This window comes from Polistes fuscatus, unplaced genomic scaffold (assembly GCF_010416935.1).
Source record: "Polistes fuscatus isolate 324 unplaced genomic scaffold, CU_Pfus_HIC Scaffold2, whole genome shotgun sequence".
Taxonomy (NCBI): domain Eukaryota; kingdom Metazoa; phylum Arthropoda; class Insecta; order Hymenoptera; family Vespidae; genus Polistes; species Polistes fuscatus.
The window spans coordinates 3,924,990-3,940,078 of NW_025113096.1; the positions used below are offsets into that span (position 1 = coordinate 3,924,990).

General features: G+C 36.5%; 1 protein-coding gene and 1 long non-coding RNA gene across 8 annotated transcripts in view; one reads left to right on the forward strand and one right to left on the reverse strand.

The window, feature by feature from the left end:
* LOC122516645 (teneurin-a) overlaps window positions 1-15,089 on the forward strand; it is a 545,517-nt gene that overhangs the window by 247,630 nt on the left and 282,798 nt on the right. The gene's annotated exons all lie outside the window — the stretch shown is intronic.
* On the reverse strand, window positions 1,464-7,764 carry LOC122516651. The gene is made up of 2 exons (XR_006303636.1): window positions 7,549-7,764; window positions 1,464-1,786 (listed from the first exon to the last, which is right to left on the reverse strand). It is a non-coding gene; the product is annotated as an uncharacterized LOC122516651 (long non-coding RNA).

Here is a 15,089-nt window from a genome sequence, read left to right on the forward strand (position 1 = left end):
AACAGAGGCGGTATATTGGTTCAAACCCCGCGCACTCAGCGCTCATGAATATGCCGGAGCACGGTGGTTCGACCCTGCCAGCAATTCTCCTCCACCCGGTTTGAACCCCCGGTCAATCTCGCTCCGACTACATTGTATCGAGAAAGGGATGACCGAGGAGAAGAGGGGGAAACGGGGTTTAGTTGGTTGCCGGTGAAAACGGGCTGGGGAGGGGTGAGGCTGAAGGCGATGGTGAGGGGGATGGGGGAGGGGAGTATTGGGAATGACGGAGGACGTGTGCACGCGCGCACAAATTCGCTCGCATCCTACTACCTGCGAATAGACAGAGAGAATGAGAGTGTGTGTGAGAGAGAGAGAGAACGTTTCAAGCGTGTTTATATCGAACGATTTTCGACAGCGGGGCGGGAGGGGGTGGAAGCCTTCCTCCGTTTCCATCGATTGTTATTTCATGGATAAAGCTCGAGCACACTTGCTCGCTTGCTTGCTCGCTCGCTTGCTTGCTTGCTTGCTTGCTTGCTAGCTTGCTAGCTAGCTAGCTAACTCGCGTCACCTCGATAATGTACGATTCTCGAACGAAATATCTAAACCCTCGTTTGCATCGCTTTTACTTACACTTTTACTTTATTTCTAGTTTAACGTAAGACGACTTTTGACCTATGCCATCTTCCCGAGCAAAAAGTTTTCTTACTCTTGTTGAAACAATTTTACTAATATTCTTAGATTCTTTTGTTCTATCATTATCATGATAATACCTATGCTTAATAACAGCATCATATGAAACAAATGTGTAAGATAATTTGAAGTATTCAATTAGTATAAACTATAGTTACATAATATTATTAGAAACAATGGGAATATTTTGAAAAACGATCAATATCTATTATAAAACGTGTATAATAAATTTATTCGGTATCGTTATTTGTTTAAAGAAAATTACGATGGCGATTACGCGCGTTCGAGGAATAAATTAAATTCACTTTAAGGATCGAGAATTTTTCGATCTAATTCATTTGTTTTGCCAGTATAGAAAGGGGATAAAATAAAACTACGAGGAGTTTAACCGAACTCGATAGTTTCTCGATAAGGCGAATCACCCTTTTTCTAAGCTCGGATACGATGATACGCGTATTCTTAAGTAGCATCATATTCATATCTTTATCTCTCTCTCTCTCTCTCTCCTTATCTCTTTCTTTCTTTCTTTCTTTCTTTCTTTCTAGGTGTACCTTACTACACTTCTTGTTATACAAAGCGTTTTCTTTATTACCTCGTATGCTTCTATTACCCTCAGCTACGTCGTTTTATGCGGTATTCCTTCTACTAGTAGTAGTCTCGTTGAACGGATAATATTGAAATTTCTCTCAAAGAGTGAAAGAATAAGAGAAAGCTGGTAAAAAATAAAAAAGGAGAATGGAAAAAAAAGGAAATAAGTGAAAGAGGAAGAGTGAAAAATAAAGAACAGGAGGTAGCCTTGCTTTCGTATTTACTATTTCATAGGGTGTATTGTCGCCCGGATAATGCCTTCCGTCCTAGTACGTTCACTTTGCTGCACTTAAAATCCTTTTTCGTGGTGAACCCGATAACGGAGGCCAGAATTTCATTTTCCTTGAGACAAGAGTAGCTCTTTCGTCGTTCTAAATTCAGTTCCACGGAGACCGCTTCTTCCCCTTCGCCTGTCTTTCTCATTTTTTTCTTTCCTTCTTTTTCTTCTTTCATGCTATCTATCCATCTCCTTCCATGCCGCTGTTATGTCAAATTTATCCCGAACTAGAACGATTTTTGTTTCAGCCTAAAAATGATAAATTCGTTTTTACACAAATACAAGTTTCTTTTTATTTCTACTTTTGTTTTCTTAATCGATCATTATATTTTTGTATTATACTTTAATGTAATATTGAAAATAACAAATGAATAAATTTGTTATCGCTTACGAATTCGTAATTTGATGAAAATAATAGATATTGTATTTGTGACGTATAATACATCAATTTGGGTTTATTAATTTTAAAGAATATGTATTTTTTAACAATCATGAATTTGTTAAAAATATTACTAGGAAGTATGTAAATATTTTAAATCAATTCACGAAACTTTCCATTGTGTCAAACACACAATCGTATCGTTATTGGACTTTTAAAGAAATTACGTTCGTCGAATCGGTTTTCTATCTTTTTCATCCAAGGAAGAGTATATTTACGAGTATTCTGGCAAGTACAAAAGATCATTTTATGATCATTTATCTTGCTAACGTTAAGAAAAACTTCGGCGACTGTGTATAACGTATAAAACGTAAGAGTCAGCAGCCGTTTTCCTAATCGACCCGAAACGGAATTACTTAGGTTAATTTCGTCTCGAGATCTATTAGCGATCATAATTCCGGATTAAATAACGAAGATTTTATCGCTAATACGGTTATATTAAGCTTTTAGAGTATTTTAAATTAAACCTAATATAAATATGACAGAATCTTTTCTCATTTCTAATGAATAAAATAAAATTCTTAATTATAAATTTTTAAAAATAAATAAAATCGATTCCAGTAATATCGACGTAATTTTAATACGATGCCAAGATAATTATACACAAAAAAAGGAAAAATTATTGAATCATTTAAAACGATCCGCATACTTAAATGTAATTTAATATTCAAAAAAAAAAAAAAAAAAAAGAAAAATATTAAAAATAAATTGACAAAAATTAATAAAGAATTTTCTTTCGTTTCGTTATATAATATAATCTATCATACAAAATGAATTTCTCACTCGAACAGATAGAACATAGAATTTTGTCCGTAATAACATAACAAAAGCCACTAATCATCTATAAAATAGGATCGAGTGCTTTAAGGAAGAATGATCTTTAACGTAAGAGAACAATACAAGTAGAAGGATCCCCGTCTACAGGTCGAATGTTTTTGACGGTTGACCTCGAGTGTTCTTCCCGTACTCGAGGCAATTCGAGACGATCATATCTCCTTTGAAAATCGTTCGACGAGATCTTTGTAGTTCGGTTTCCCTCTTCAGTAAGATCCTCTCTCGTGTAGAATCGGACAACGAACACGAAGACACGACTATGACAAAGAAAGACTATTATGAGGACCGAGTTGAATAATCCCAACTATCTAAGAATTTTAAATGCGTCTACTTTCGTTCCTTGGTATTTCCATCTCGAACATATATCGCAAAAGGTTGCACGCGATTTCGGCGTCTCTAATCGAGCTTTCGTGTCTATCATACTTGGATCGTATGATGGCTGAGGGGATGACTACCTCGAGGCTTCCTACGGTGATTAGGAAAGTTACCGTGTGCTTGAGACTCGAAGCCCGCCGTCTGAGCTTGTACTGGTGCTTGTCGACCATCTCATTCTATCTGTTCTCTCTATATCTTTATCTCTCTCTCTCTTTCTCTCTCTCTGACACACACACACTCCATGTTTCGCTCTCCAATCCCCGTTCGTTTCACCTGGATATCGCAGAGCCCACCTACTAACGTCCCGCCTCATATCTCGTTGCTGTTGTAATCCTCAATTAATGCACAAGTAACGCTAACTACGCAAACTCACAAACTTTCCACACACATCGCTGCTTCTACCGAACGAGGGAGAAAGATAGGAGGACGAGTGTGTGTATGTGTGTGTGAGAGAGAGAGAGGGAGAAAGAGAAAATGTACGGAGAGACCAAGAGAGTTGTTTGAACGACGCTACTCTTCTACTTTCTCTCTCTCTCTCTCTCTCTCTCTGACACACAGACAAACACATACTAACTTCGTACTAGGTAAGATATAAACGATACGCAGGCAAGAGAGATAAAGAGAGAAAAGGGAGAAGGAGATTGCTTCCGTCGTTGTCGTCGTCGTCGTCGTCGGCGGCGGATTACGTTATCCCCCAAAGTACTGAAACGGAGTGTTGCTTGGGTGTTGTTTACAATTTGTTAAAATTAAGACGATTTGCTGGAGCGACCGAAAAGAGAGTGATAGAGAGAGAGAAGGGAAAAGAGAGAAGAATCTTGGTTCTCGGTTCCTACTACCCAAGATCGTTCATGCATACCTCCTCGAATCACGATCGTCGCGTAAATCCTTTCTCTGTAATTCAGAGCGACATCGAAGGATCCCATTGCGAGTAAGCGATTCGTTTTCATGAACCTGGACAACCTTGCGTCAACCCTTGCGTGATCCTATTATTCGTATTACGTTTATTTCTTATCTTCTTCTTCTTTTTTTTTTCTTTTCGTGTCTTCCTATTTTTTTTCTTTCACTTATTTTTAAATACGATAAAAGATTATCTCTAGAAATATCGATAAATATTACATAAAACTTTGAAATTATATTAATAATGTGGGATGCGAGCGCCTCCAAGCCAAAAACTTAAATAGGCATTCGTGAAGAGATTGGACGGTGGGCCCTGGATAGCTCAATGGTTAAAGTGCAGTCGCCCGGAAAGCGGAAGATCCGGGTTCGAGTCCCGGTCCAGTCAGTCCAACGGCCCAATTTTTTTCACGAATCCTACAATAATATATATATATATATTATATTTATATCGATTATAAGAAATAAGAATATATTTGTTTGGTATATTTTGATTATTTTCGTTTAAGTCTCTCTATGAATAAATATTCGTTTAAAATTCTAACTAAAAGCTTGTGACGCCATTTTCGAGATAAACAATGTTTCCGAACGATCGAATCGGCGAATCGAAATCCTCCGGAATTTTACCGAACGAGATCTCTAGCTGCTAGGAAAAGAGATATCCATACGCGTGAACGCACGAACACGTTCGATAAATTCCAAACAGCGGATCATGGTCGGTCCAACGAGAGAGATCGGCCGTGAGGACTCACGGGAGGATCGGAGGGTGGTGGTGGGTGCTACTGAGAGAACGTTATGGGAGAGAGAGAGAGAGAAGTAGAAGGACGGGCAACTAACTCGCTGATTAACCAAATACCAGGTCTGCTGGACAAACGTCCGAACAAACATTGGACGAGCTGTCAACGGCATGCCACCAGGATCAAAGTTCATGCCATAAAGGAAAGCTTTTATTTTCTCTTTCCTTTTTTTTAATTCCCCCTCTGATTTTTTTAAACGTCCGTACGTACGTTCCTTCGTTCGTTCGTTCGTTCGTTGGTTGGTTCGCTTCTAGCAGTTGCAGTAACAGCAGCAGCAGAAATCCTACCGAGCAACGATGAAAATCATATTCGACGGGTTCAACGTGTTTTCGTTCGAACGACGTTTCCCCTCAGCTACCTCTCTTCTACTCTTTTATTCCTTTCGTATATTCGTTTTACTTTTATCCACCATCATCGTCGTCTTCGTCGTCTTCGTTTTCGTTGACTTCTTGTTATTTCGAATTATTCGTACTATTTGATGACTGTCGTCGATATTTTCAGAACGAAACGTATCATCGTCGACGTTTTTGCTCGAGTAACTCGAATAAATTTATTCAAACGGCATATACGGAACAGTAGACGCATGCGGAACAGCAGACGCAGGTGAATCTTCAAACGCTCAACGATAGAAACTAAAATTGATTCGTATTGTGTGTCGCGTTAATTTAATCGACCAAAAGATACATTTTTTTATTGTAAATATCTTAATAGTTTATACGATTCGATTAACATTAATTATACGTATTTCATTGTCATTATTTTCTAATTTTATTTTAATTAATTTGCGTATTATTATTTGACAATCTGATTAAAAGTTTCTATTAAATACCTGCATTGTTATTCGAATGATATACTTTTGGGAGAATCTTACATGATTAAAGAACTTAACAATCAAAATTGTTTACTTTTTAATTGTAAAACGAAGAAAACAAACGAGAGAAACATCGATATATGTATACGAAACAGAATAGAAAGAGAGCGAGAGATTAAGAATGAGCGAAAGAGAAATGCACAAATATCTCGTTTTATGCTAATTTGGCTTTATTTCATCATGTTCTAGTGCTAAAGCTTCTCGTAGATGAATTTATGGAAATACAGTCGATGTTTAAACGGCATGTTAACCGATTCCCTTAGCTAAAGGAAACTTGGCTTCCGCTATTAATTTAATTTCATTTAATTTCATAACATCGTCGTCATCGTCGTCATCGTTGTCACTCATACGCATAAAATGTTTCGTATTTGTCGTTTTATAAATAACACGAACGATTTTTTTCCCACCTGGGGAGGACTTTATCAACAATGAGTACTATATTGAAGAATTTTCTAAAATATAAAATGATCAATGTATATATCATTCTCGCAATAATTTTAATATCATTAATAAAAAAATATAAAATCTCGTAGAGAGAATTGTTTGATTCCGATCAATACGATGAAAATCCTCCAAAAATAATTTCGTATTTAACCATGACGAATACTTACTTTTCTCTAAATGTACCATGAAAACGGGACAAGCGAGTGATCTGTTGTTATGAAAATATGATTTGACCATCTCGCCGTTAACATAAATCCTGTAAAAGATTTGGTCGCGCTTTTTCAAGGGTCGGGTATTGGTTAACAACGACAGATGGTCCGTGAATCTCCGATTTAGTAGAGACCAACCACCACCACCACCACTACCACCACTACTACTATCATTACCAATACTACTAATACCTTTAGCATCAATCTACTATCCAATCCTTACGTTCCGCAGCTTCGAAATCCGTTGGTAGGTGCATTAGGCAAGGATTTCGTAAACCAAACCGACCCATCTGGTTTCCCCGTACTCGTACCCGTACCCGTACCCGTGCCCGTGCCCGTGCCCGTGGAGAAACGATTGGAAGCGGGAATATTTCGCTACGGATCATCTGACCTAATCGTACCACGTGAACATTCACGAACCGGTTCTGGCTCGTTGATGGGTTTCGCGATGGGTGGATAGCTCCACGTAAACCTTCATCGCCTCTATCACGAACATCGATTAGGATAATAGCTTCGGTAATATCTCGGCATTCATTTCTTTCTCCGAATTGACTGAATAGGTTCTACATATCTGTTGTGCTGAAGTAACACGACGAATAATACGTATATGAATTATGAAATAGGAACATTAATTCATCTGTCGTCTTATTTACCCTCATAACATGAAACGTCCATTAATTAATACTATCATAACGATATCATCGAATTACTTTTACGAAAAGATCCATAATATTCATTAAATTAATTCATTTTCATCAAGATTGAATAAAATTTTATATTTTCAAGCTAATATTAAATCTTACGATATCTATGACGCGTTTAGAAAAATTTGAAAAGAAATATTTAATATTCCTAAAGCAAACGTATCGAAAGAAAAGATATTACTGCATACAATTTTTTTACGAGAAACGTATGCGAAGATTTGACAAAAAAAGAAAGAAAGAAAAAAACAAATCAATTCAGTTTCAAATAGGACACAATGACATATTCTTATTTTTCTTGTTATTCAATGTATGCATTTAATCGTTTTGATTGATTCGACTGAAAAAAGACACGTCCGTTCTCGTTTGTCTCGTACATTTTGAAAGAGAACGTTTCTGAATAACCTTTTCTTTTTTTTTTTCTTTTTTTTCCGTGAACCACATTACCATATTTGTTTCCCCTCTTTCTATCTTTCTCCTCGTGTTGCCATATCCTTCTTCCTGGTGTATGGACCGAAAGGAAAGGCGCGTACTGGGTAAACCCACGTGCATACGCGCTAGAATTCCGACTGACTACCGACAACATCAGCACACCGGTTCACTCGGTTCCTCCTCCTCCTCCTCCTATGTTTGCAGTGGCCGGAACGGACCGGGGAATTACGACCGCAAATAAAATAAAAATGGATTAATACGAGGATAAATAAGTCATCCACGGAGAAACGCCAGGAAGTCGAACGTTTCTCTTTCTTTTTTTATTTTATTTTATTTTATTTATTTTTTCGTCGATTCGATTTAGAGAATACCGATGTGTTCTATCAACAATGATTGTTTTAAACTTTTATAAATGTTTTCGTTCGCTATATCAAAGTGGTCTGTACGAGTTACATATATAATAATAAATATAATAAATATATATATATTCTTTTATCACATTATTAAAACATAAATCAATATTACAATGATATCAAACATTTTTCTAATACAATGTCACAACGTGTCTATCGTTACGTGATACAGAATGTATTTTGATTTTTGATTTTATATTCGTAATAGTGTCAGAAAAATAAAAGCAAGAACAATTTTATATTGGTTCGACGTTCAGTTTTTGGATATTCCATTAATGATAACACGGAAGGCAGTCATTTCCGAGAGCTCTTGTGACAACGCTTCTAAAATTACGGGAGAGAGAGAGAGAGAGAGATAGAGGAACTAATTTTCCACTTGCCTTATCAATTGTGTCTTCGGGCTTATTGGGCGATGACCGGAAAGTTCTCCACAAAAAGCTCGGTTTGGTAACCATAATTTTATCACACACCTCGCTACCGGCCAGCAACCTAATAAAATGTTCGCGTGGCTTTTATTAATTTTAAAGGACGGCATATTACACGATATTAACCTTTCTCGCGGGTGGATCGCGATAAAACTATGTGGTAGTGGTGCTCTAATAATTCTGCTAACTCGTTCGAGTTCGTTGAACGACCGCTTTAAACGTACGTGCACCGTTTTTAAACTTATCACTTTTAACATTGGATAACGTTATTTCAAGAGAGTAGTAAATAATCGTCTTAATTATAATATACAATTATACGAGATTTTATAACGATGATATTTGAAAAAAAAAAAATAGAATTATTTCTAGCTAAAAATCATATTTAAAAAAAAACAATTGTATTGATATTCAATTAACGGTGATTCAGAAATTATACCGATAATAATGAAATTAAAAAAAAAAGAACGAAATATAAATGAAAGACTTACTCGTACGATGTTGTCTATTGTACGATCCGACAACGACTGACTCGTCGAATAAAAACAAACTATACGTATATAATAACTACAAAAGAAATCGAAACGTAATGATCTTGTTTACACTCTACATACATATACACATATCCATATATACATATTATTCTTTAAAAGTATTTAATTAAAATAACAACAACAACAACAACAATATATACACGAATTTTCAAGTATAGAAACATGATTGTACAATTAATAATCGTGACAGTTGATGTCTTCGTTGTCTCTTGGTCATCCATTGGGACATACCGAATATCAGAATATTTTCTACCGAATGGAATACCCATGTTTACGACCGCAAGCTGCAAAATTGACAGCCAACCGCCGAAGCATATTATGGTGATGGAGTGCAATCGTCGCACTTCGACCGCACGATCGCTTCGAAAGCCGCTATTGTACACGAGAGAGGACAGAGACGCGTGTCTATGTACCGTTATATGACTATGACGAGCTTTAACATACATCTCTGTTCCTCTCTTATCCTTCCAACCCCCCCCTTCAGCCCAGCCGGACCCTCCTAAACCCCAGTTTCTGACTCTGTCTCATTCCTTCTCACTGTATTTCGCGTGAATGAGTATATAAGCTAGATAAAGAGAGAGATAGAGAGAGTGTGTGTGTGTGTAACAAAAAAAGGAGTTATACAATTGGTAATCAGGGTACCATTGACGGATGAAATGATATCTGAATGGGCAAAATTAGCGTCAGCGAGCTGCGATAATTGGATGGCGATGCATGCCTCGAATTCGTGCGCGGCGTGCTGAGAGAAGAGAGAGGTGAAGGAGGAATGAGGAAGGGTGGAAGGTGGGAGTTAGAGGTGATGGTAGGTAGGAGGAACAGGGAACTTGTACCACCACGACGGGTACGCGCATTCTCGACGATTCTGATTTGCTGTGCGTGTTTCCGCTTGTCAAAGGGTTAAATGCGTGTAAATGTCCGAGTTCGTGGCTCGTGTGATCGTATCATCGTTGCTTTACTATATTCCTATGGTATCGTAGAAATATATATAGATCTTATGATAGTATTTTCTTCCTTTGGTTATTCATTATCAATGTTTCAAATAGAAAGAGTTAAAAATAACATACGATAATCGTATCGAAGTACAGATTTAATTCAGATATAAAATGCAAAATTAGAATATCTTTTTTTTGTCTCTCCGATTCGTTCGAGAGATAAAATAAAAATCATGATATATATCTAATTCAATCGATTTTCTACGATCGATTGTGTGAGATAGTGAAGAAAAAAAAGCAAAGAAAAGGAAAGAAAAAAGAAAGAAGAGAGATTGATTAGAAGGTTCTCGGTTACCATTTCTATTGATAAATCTTTCCGATCTGAAACGTTTCGATTCTACGTTCGCGAACGCGACGTCTAACTTAATTGTTAGACGTTCTCTGACAAAGAGAAGAAGAAGAAAAAAGAAAAAAAAAGGAGAGAAAAAGGAGAAAAGGAAAGAAAAAAAAGAACTTTTTCCGCCGGTGATGCAAGACCTCACCCTATCACCCCCCTAGGCAAAAAGTATTTACCAAAGGTGAAACCGAACAGGAGGAAGTCTGTAAGAGGGTAGTAGAAAGAGAAAGGTTAATACTACAGGTCGTTTCGGAAAAGGATCAGTATATAGCTTTGGTAATACGGCAAATAGCCTCTTTGTCGAACAGAGAAAGGGGTATCGATTCGTAACTTTATGGTCGTACCCAGTAGTTCGCGTTTTACTCTTCGTTGAAATAACGTTTTAAAAGATAGTGCTTGTAGAAGTATGGGTATTAGTAGTGGCCAAAAACGAGGGAACGTAATATATATATAAAAAGAGAAAAGGAAAGAGAGAAAAAAAGGATCGAAGGAAAAGGGTTCATCTACTTTTTCAGAGTTCTAACGATTTATGAATCTCGATGATGAAAGCTTTTCTTTCTTTTCTTCTTTTTTTTTTTTTTTTTTTTTAATATAATCGATTACCAAACTACGATCTTATATCCTATTTACAAACTTTTACGCGAGATCTATCAGATGATACTTTTTATTCGATAATAAGAAACAAGAGAAAATCGATTTACTTTTTTATTTCAGATTAGAAATTTCTTCTTAATTCTGTCGCTAACATTTTATTACCATAGTTATTATTAAACCGTCAACATCGTTTCTAATAATTACGCGATTTTTAACATTATTTTCTATTTCGTCGATAGAACTTTTAACAATTTTCAATAAAACTTTAATGAACTTTATTTTCGAAAGCATTTACCTATCGTGAAAATTAATTACTTTTTGCAATATAATATCGTCAATTTATTCACGTATACGATAATGAACTTATTCGAGATTAACACTTAAATGATTATGACAACATTTTTTTATGTTTTGTTTAAAATATCTTTCTTAACTGTGCATTCTTACGCATTTCTCGTAGAATATACTTTCCTACAATCGTCGTCCTTCTCTCTCTCGCCCTCTCTCACTCTCTTTCTCTCCCTTTCTCCTCCTCATACTGGAGTACCGTTCTCATAATCTAATAGGCGAAGCGGTAGACGAGTCAGCGTGGTTAAGGTATTCCTTTGTGGCCGGAATATGTCTCGGCCTCGAATAATGAAATTAGAGTCGCGTTCCATTTGCGAGTCTTGCGGGGCAATATTCTTCAATTATTGGCGAGAGAAAGAGGGATCTAAAAGAGAGAGGAGAGGAGAGGAGAGGAGAGAAAGAGAAAGAGAAAGAGAGTGAGAGAGCGAGGGGGAGAGAAATACAGAGAATCATGTTCAAGAGAAAATGTATCGCGGATGTTGCAAATAAGAGAGTGCCTTTCGAGAAGAGCGCCACTTGGAAAACGTGATTGCGGAAGAAGAGAAAAATAAGGCGTAGTAAAGATGGGAACACACAGAATGAGAAGTGGGGGAAGAGAGAGAGAGAGAGAGAAAACGTTCACTCTCGCGTAGTAGGTTCTTCTTTGGCAAGCCACATCCCTTTTCACGTAGAAAGAAGAAGAAGAAGAAGAAGAAGAAGAAGAAGAAGGATCTTGCTGCTGTTGCTGGTTCTTTCCCCAAGAACGTTTCTCTTTTCTTCTATGAAAAGTGCTCTGGCACTTTGAGCCGTCTATATTCCGTGCTATCGCTTTATAGACGTTGTAAAGGAAGCCATAGCTTTTTCGTGAAACTTATGTATGTATGTATGTACGTATGTATGTATGTATGTATGTATGTATATCTTTCGTGACGTAGTTCTTTTCACAACTATTTCGATCTTTCTTCTAATCGTTTTCTCTTTCCCTCATTTTATTTTTATTTGTGTTTTTTCTATTTCTTTTTCTTTTTTCGATTTATATCGTCATAGTTTACATCAATTTATCAGAAGAAAGTAACGAACGGTATAGTCGATATACGATATTTGCCTTTCGATTTGATTTTTCCTCGATTTTCTAAATGGACGAGATCTATCTTTTCACTTTTCGAAAGTGTATAAACTTGTATGTGTATACATGTATGCTAGTAAATACACGTGTAAAACGTATATACACTTAGGGATAGTACAGGAGCCCTTTCAAGACGATTAACTTGGCCAATGGAATCGCTTTGATTTCATTGGATCCTATTGCCTTAAAAGGTTTCGTTAGGTACTTTAAGTGTATGTTGGATTTTTCGGGTAACTAACAATTTACTTTCTTTTTTCCGTTCCTCTTACTTGGTTTTTTTTTTAATTCGCGCGTTCAAAGATGGTCCAGAGTTATCTCTTTGACGAATTATGTATATCGGATGCACTCTCCCAGCATTCGTAATATCTCATCGACTAGGTCATAATGTACGTCATGAGAGCGTTAATGTATCCCAACATCATGATGCACTTTCGATTCGAATTTTACACTAATTATGTGTATAGGTTCATATATATATATATATGTTTATAATAATCCATCGTGCGATAGGATAACGCGATTCATTTGGAAAACGTCGAGACGTCGAATGCGTGACATTATAGAGCCTCTGGAATTATCGTTTAATTTCATGCGAATTCGCTGGAGACTCGTTATTACGTTATACCGATAACTGTGTATAACAAATAAAAATAAATTACAATAGTTCTCTGCTTGTGTGTCGTTACTCGATATAGTATAATAATAAATAATATTTCTCTTAAGTTTGTTCGTCATTCCAACTTTTATTTTCCGTTCTCACATCATTTTCCAAACTATTTCGTATATTTTTCAAAATTAAAAAAGACAATAGGAAAAATTCTTTAGCGAATAATAAAGAAGACAATATTTTTCCGTCTCTTTCCATAAGTAGAATAACAGAAAAATTCATATAAATGTAACAAAAAAAAACAAAAAAGAAAAAGAAAAATAAATAAGAGAAAAATAAAAAAAGGAGAAAATACGTTCCTTAAATAACGGTATCGTCGTTTTAAAGTAGCTCGCATAGGACTCAGTCGGCTACGCGTGTATATAGGATTAGCCGTGGTATTTTTTAATAGTCTTAAAGTAGGAACTCTAAGAGTGAGAGGTGGATGCAAATGGAATGGTCGGAGCGACGTGTAGAAGCCTAATTAAGGCTGAGTCTCCTCCGATGCGTACGTGTTGTCTGGACTACGATCCGACCGAAAGGAAGAGAGAAAGAAAGAGATAAAAAGAGAAACTGAAAGAGAGAGAGAGAGAGAGAAAGAGTGAAATAGGGATAAAGGTAGAGAAAAGGGTTGGAAAGGACATCAAGAGAAACGCGGTATGGTACCATTGCGTGGCACGGGTTGTGTCGGTGATGGTTGTGATGGTTGTGTTAGTGATGGTGGTGGCGGTGGTTGTGATGGTGGTGGTGGTGGTGGTCACATATTCACGTAATAACGTAGGTAAGCGTAGCACGTAACGGTGGCGCAACGCCGCTAGAATGGCGGCTGATTGCCAGCCAGTGCAAATTTAACGCGAGATTCTCAGCGAATCTCGCGCAATGTGTATACCAAAGCGTACGCACGCACGCCATGAACGGGGGTCCCCCATCCACCCCTTTCCTATTCCCATCCTATCCCACCAACTCCCCGTTCTTTTTCTTTATGCTTCATACCAAGAGCGAGTTAATAATTATCCTTGTACGGTAGAGTTTGTTCCTTTTCTTTGTTTTTTTTTTTTTATATTTATATCTTGACTATTAACTCTAAAATATTTAATATTAATTGCGTATTTATTATAATAAAATTAATTAGAGATTAATGTTCGTTTGTTTTTCTTTGGATATTATTTGATTAATGTTAATAATAATGATTTGTATTATATCGAAGGAATCGTTACTCTTTCAATTTCATTTCGTATATCTCGATTATTATACAACTTTGAAATATTTAATATAATATTAATTGTTAATTAATTCTATAGAAATTAATAAGAAATTTGTTCGTTTGTTTTTCTTTGGATATTATTTGAGATTTATGTTAATAATAATGATTTATATTATAACGAATGAATCGTGTATCCCGTATCGTTATACTTCAAATTTCATTTCGTGTATCATATTTGAAATGTAATATTTTTAGGATATATCCACGGCGGTTCGATCGTCAGGAAGTTTCCTCGTTATCGACGCTAACACGATGTTGAGTTAACGACGTTAACGATGAGATGCAGTTAGGTCCGCGTAAAACGATTACCACGTCCGAACGGACGAGCGAGCGTACTATAATACCGGGATTTGCTTAATCTAACGTGATATATTTGCCAAGAGAGAGAGAAAGAGAGAAAGAGAGAGAGAGAAAGAGAGTGAGTAGACCACCGCCATCACCAAATAAAATAAAGAAGAAAAAAAAAGGAAAAAGAAGATGAAATGGAAAGGGAAAAATAAAAAGAGAAAAAACGAAGATACCCTCGCCACAAACTTTATTCACCACGTGGACGTAGGGTGTGAGAGGGAGGGAAGGGGCGGGGGTATAATAATGGTATTTCATGAAATCGTAAAAAAAAAAAACATATACCAATTAAACCATCTCGAATTTCCAGCAGGTAATTCGCGTTGATTACGCGTCGATTCGATCGAATTCAAGCGTTTTACCAATTGTACGGAGATGTGTAAATGTAATATGTATAACTATGCATATATATCGCATACAAATAAGTATAATTTAAATGCATTTTAGGAGAATCTTACCGATTGGAATAATCGTTATAAAACGAAACAAAAAAAAAAGGAAAAAAAGACTGTACATTTCGAACGGTTTGCAGTGTG